We start from the raw sequence: 6,179 nt of genomic DNA, 5'->3' as shown, positions 1-6,179 counted from the left end.
TCAATATTTTACTTAGAAATTTCTTCTGCTGGATATTCTAGTTTATCTCTCTAAAATTATGTCTTCCATAAAGCTTTTGCAAATGGATGCAATTCAACCAAATTCTTTGTCAACTTACAATTAGTATGATCTTTATTCGAGTTCCCAATGAGATATTCCTCCTTTCTATCTGAAACCTCATCAGAATGGCCTTTACTGTCCATATTTCTACCAACATTCTTATCACAACCACTGCAGTAATCTCTAAAAAGATTCAGTCTTTCCTTACAGCTGTTCTCTTCTGAGTCCTCACCAGAATAGCCCTTAATGCGCTATGTACAGCAGTCTAGGCTTTTTCTAGCTTGCTTTTCTAAATTATTTTAGCCTGTGCCTATTACCCAGTTCCAAAGCCACTTTGACATGTTCAGGTATTTGTTATAGCAACAACCTCACTTCCCCAGTACCAGTTTTCTGTCTCAGTCCATTACCTGTTGCTACAACAAAATACCACAGACTGGGTAAATTATAATGAACGTAAATTTATCTGTCCCTTGGTTCTGAAAACTGGGAAGTCCAAGAGCCTTAGTGCTGTGTCATCCCACAGAAGAAGGCAGAAAGACAAGCAAGGGTGAGAGTTCGAGAACAGGATGGGGTTAAACTATCTTTTGTGACAAACCTACTTTCTCAATAACTAACCCCTCCCATGATAATGACATTAACCTCTTTATGAGGGCAGAGCTATCCTGACCGATCACGTCTTAACAGGCCCCACTCCCAACACTGTTGCTTTGGGGATTAAGCTTCCAGCACATGAATTTCTGGGGACACATTCAAGCCATGGTACATCTCTTCCATTTGGCTGTTTCTGAGATGTAGTTTTTATAATTAACTGGTAATGGTATGCAAAGAGCTTTCTTGAGTTCTATGAGCCATCATAGGAAGTTATTGACCTGAAGGCGGTGATGGGAACACTTCAATTTATACCCGGGCAAGGAAGCAGTACTGATGACAAACTAGGACTTGTTCTTGGCTTCTGAAGTGGGAGTAGTCTTGTGGGAATGAGACCTTAACCTGTGGGGTCTGATATCAACTCAGGATAGTTTCAGGATTGAGTTAAATCATAGGACTTTCAGTTGATATCAGCCGAGAACTGAAAAATTGCTTGGTGTGGGGAGGAAAACACTTTTGGTGATCAAAAGTGGTGATGTGGAAATTGAGTGAGAATATAGAAAAAAGTTTATTTTTCCCTGTATAAAAAAAAAAACAACAACCATTTCTGAGATAATTATCAGAACAATGAAGTTCATTTTCTTTTTTTAATTAAGGAAATAAAGGAAAAGAAAATGTTAAATGGTCTTCCTGTTACTTTCTTCTACATATATAGACAGATACAGATAAAAGCCAATTTAAAAAAAAAATTTCTCCAACCAAATAGTTGGGAAATTTACCTCTCTTTTGAGAGAAGACTATTAACTGCTTTTCGAAAACATAAAATTACTATTTTCAATTAGGTATATATTTTTTCATGTTTACCAAATTTATTCCTCTAAAATTTGTTCCTCCCTTCTCCCAATGTAGAGTCCTATTTAATTTTCTGGAGGGGTGAGGAATGGAAACTTTGAAAAGGACACAAAAGGAGAATGTTGAAGCTCAAGGAATAGTCAGCCATGCCCATCTATTTATTAAAATTCAATCTTCCTCTTATTCACAACCACCAAAATGTAGAAACAACCCAAGTGTCCATCAACTAACGAATGGATAAACTGTGACATGTACATACAGTAAAATATTATTTAGGCATGAAAAGTAATAAAGTTTTGATACAGACTATCACAGAATGAACCTTACGAACATTATGCTAAGTGACATAAACCAGAAACAAAAGAATGAATATTGTATGATTTTACTTATATGAAATATCTGGAATGGGCAAAAATTCATAGAGACACGAAGTAGATTAGAGGTTACCAGGAGCTAGGAGGAGGGAGCAATGAGAAGCTATTACCTAATAGGGACAAAGTTTCTATTTGGGTAATGAAAAATACTTGGAAATAGTTGTGATGGATGCACAACATTATTTATGTAATTAATGCCTCTGAATTATAATTATACTCTTTAAAATGATGAAAATGGTAAATGAATATTATATACTTTTTACCATACACACACACACACACACGTACACACATATATAGATCCCAAAAGGGGGGAAAAATCAATCTTAGGCTGTATATGAACTTTGTATTTAATTGCAAACAAGTCAACCATGTTCTTGATTCATTTGCCATATATGCATAAAAATTTCCACAGAAGCACTAAATCTATGCATCATGGTTGGATGACAATTTCAGTTTCCAATTGCTGCATTATTTATCAGTTTATAGACAGGAAATAAACATGGTACTTAATGTGAAGCAGGCCGAATTACACCCACTTTTCATGTGAATAACTTGTGACTTAGCTTCAAACCTAATAAATCATTTACACTTATAATTTAAACTACTGTACACAGAGTTTTCATTTTCTCCCATCCTGAGAAGTACGTTATTGCCACCCCAAATCATGTTCCAAATCTACTTATGAAATTTCTACATTACAACCTCAGTGTCAATGCATCATCAGTCAGCTATTTCCAGGGTGAAAATTAACCCATTGTCCTTTCAGTTCTGTTTGACAAAAATTCTTGATCATGGATTGAGCATAGTTGACCAAATTGAAAAAAACACTAAAAAGATGAGCTCCTTAATAGTCAAAAGCAGATGATACATTTGATATCCTTCAAGTAAGCAAAAGAATAAATTAATGGAGTGAGCACCTTAAAAACCCATAAAGATGTTTGTCTTGGGACTCTTAACAATCTACTTGACCAAGCTGCTAAATCCTTAGGAGCTTCAATTTCATACTCTATGACACAGGTAGAATAATACTGAGCTCTTGGGATGACATCAGGATTAAAGGACATAGTGCCAGTAAAGAGTCAGTCACAATCCTTGGTCCAGGGAAAGCTTTCATAAATGTCATTGATAATTAACTCCCAATAAACCTCCCCACATAGTGTGATCATGGTCCATTTTAAATGTCTCTCACTTTCTTACTAGCAAGGGCAGGGTATGATTTATTTATTTATTTATTGCATTTTATTTTGGTGAATAAATGAGAATAATCCTGGGGGGGATAAAAAAAACACCATCTTTTTGTTTTGTTTATTTCCATCACGCGCAGAGGCTAATTGATTGAGTAGTTACCACTAGGTTTTGTATGGCAACACTTCCTGCTAGATACCAAGTGAAAAAAGTTCTATAATTGGAAATAAGATTGAGTTTCTGTATTTAACTTTATTCATAGAGTTAATTGTACAAATGTGCATAGCCTCATAAAGAGAGAATTCGACAACTTAAAGTTTGGTTTGATTCCTTCAATAATAGTTCAGTTGTTTAAAAGAAGTTTGGGGCAAGTGTACATTTCCCCTAATAGAAGCTTATAAGTATAGTAGTTTTAAGGGGTTTGTGGGCCGATCAAGAAGTAAGATATGATCTTGAGCAGCTATAACAGGGTTGCATAAGAGGAGAGGTCCTCACAGCATGAGACCATCCAGATGCTTAGGGCTTAGGGCAAGGGGACCACCATCCAGAAGTGGGTGAGGGCAAGAGAACTCCCGAGAGAGAGGGGGATCAGAGAGGGGCTTGTGTGTCCAGACGGTGCTCAGCTGTGGGGCTAGGAGTCTCTGGGTCAGTGGCCTCCCAAGGGCAGCAACTGCTTCTTCTGGATTTGTAATTACAGAGCATTATTTTATCAAAGGGTGATAATTGTCTAGTTAGGTTTCCCATGGTATGCAAAGCAGGCAGATTCTAAATGAATTATTTGGGGTATGTTTAAAATAATTGGATGTGCAAAAATTTGCGTTTGGAGCTGGTGGGCTTTTGAGCTAAGGGGTCTCCAGCTACTGTGAAGAAATAAACAACCCGGTGACCAATACACAGAGGCCATCTTTGGCTCATTCGCATACCCATAAGAAACAAGAATGTCTGTTTGTCTTGTATAGAAATGGGTTATTCAATATTTGATAGCACAAAATAGTGACTAAAATCAACACTCAGAGTATACTTTAAAATAACTAAATGAGTAGAAGTGGAATGTTCCTAACACAAAGAAATGATAAATGCCTGAGGTGATGGATACCCCAATTACTCTGATTTGATTAATTCACACTGTATCCCTGTATCAAAACATCACATGTACCCTATAAATACATACAACTATTATGTACCTGTAATAATATTTAAAAAATAAAAGAAATGGGTTTTTCATCTTCAAGTGGGCTCTGTCAACTCAGAACGTCCACCAAGCGGCTTGTCCTAGTCTCCTATTGCCACTGTAACATGTCATGACAATCTTAGTGGCTTATACAGTATAAATCTGTTATCATTACAGTTCCAGAATTTAGAAGTCCAAAATCAGTCCTGGTGAACTAAAATCAAAGTATTGGCAAGGATCTGTTCCTTCTAGTGGTGCTAGGGGAAAATCTCTACATAGCCTTTTCTAGCTTTTAGAGGCCATCCTCATTCCTTGACTAATGGTCTCACATCAAAGTACCTTTCTTGCCTCTTCTAGGGGTTCTTATGATTACATTGGGCCCAAGCAGATAATGCAGGATAATCTTCCGATTTCAAGATTGTTACCTTAATCACATATGCACCCCTTTGCCATGTAGGATAACATATGCATATGATCCGGGGATTAGGCATGGACGTCTTGGGGGCATTAATCATCCTCCCACAAGCTTCTAGGGCAGAGCAATGTTTGTGCCTCGAGAGACGAACTCCAGGTCTTTGAGTAGCCTGAAGTTCAAGACACAAGATGAAAGAAAGCTCAATGGACTCCCTACAAGGAAGACCCTCAACCAAACCCAGGGACCTCTGAAAGTGAGTGTAGCTATTTCAAAAATAGAAGTTGTGAGGATGGAATTTATGGTTTTAACTGGAGTTCTTCTAGCCCAGGGCTGCTTTCTGATGCCCAGCCCCGGGACAGTTTGAGAGATGGAGTCAACAAGGTCCGCTATCTTTCCTCAGGTTCTTTCCTTTTCAGGCCATCCTGTCCTGTCTTCGCTTCCCACAGCTTGGATCTCTCTGTCTGCACCACAAAAATCCTAGTGAATGAAAAGTGGCTCAGTTGCAATCCATGTCCTGAAGAAGCCCACGGCCCAGTGGAGAAGATAGAAATAAAAATGGAGACTGCATTTCCTTCCAAGTCCCTGACCATGCAGGACACCCTTGACCATATAGCCCGTGAGCTGATATATATGCAAGTCTGGCTATTTCTCCTTCCTAGCAAAGTGCACAGCTAGGTGCACTGCCCAAAATTCTACCCACTGGGAAGATTTCCCTTTGCCACTATCCTTCAGGGATGTCCCAGAAAGGGGCTGCAGTGCTACGGCTGCTGGCTGCCCACATTTGGTGGTGTCTGCTTATGTGCAGAATCATCTGAAACCAGGCCCACATCTTCTCTTTCTCTGTCAAAGGATCATAGGAAACTGCCTATGAAGCCATAGGTGCAGTCTGGCAGACAGAAGACAGGGTGGCAGGGGCGGAGACCAAGGGCATTTGAGCTCCTTCTTTGTGTAACTTGCTTGTGCCTTCAGGACCTGCTTGGTCCTGATCACATATACACCATTTCCATTTGGTGATGCAGTGTTGCCGTGCCTGTCTAATGTTAGGGCTCGGGAGGTCAGATAACACCCAGTTCATGATAGGCAGCTCAGGTGGCATGGCAACTTAGCAGCCCATAGTCAAGCATTCAATTCCTACCAGGGCCTAGTAGCAGGCCAAGAGCTGTCTCTCAGAAGGAGGGTGGCTATCTGGGGATGATGACAGGGCTTTGACCCAGAATCTTAAAGGCCTGCACTGCAATTCACCTATGGGGGGGCCTGCTAAAGGCTCCAAACAACATCTCCAACTGCCATTGACATTTCGAGCACAGGTTATTCTGAAACACACTGAATCAATATGCCATTGTTCTATCCTTTGGATCTGAGGGGTTCAAGGCTTAGGAATGTATCCTTACTTGGTGAAATTTAGGTAGGGCCACAGAAAGTTTGAATGTACAGTGCTAGGGTCATGCAGCTGTCCTAGAGATACCTAGGATATCCAGATAGACAGAAGAGAGGCTGACTGTAGACAAATGCCTCATGTCATTAATGTTAA

This window comes from Lemur catta, chromosome 4 (assembly GCF_020740605.2).
Source record: "Lemur catta isolate mLemCat1 chromosome 4, mLemCat1.pri, whole genome shotgun sequence".
NCBI classification, from domain to species: Eukaryota; Metazoa; Chordata; class Mammalia; order Primates; family Lemuridae; genus Lemur; species Lemur catta.
The sequence above is the reverse complement of the archived record's forward strand: the minus strand, read 5'-3'. Positions refer to the sequence as shown.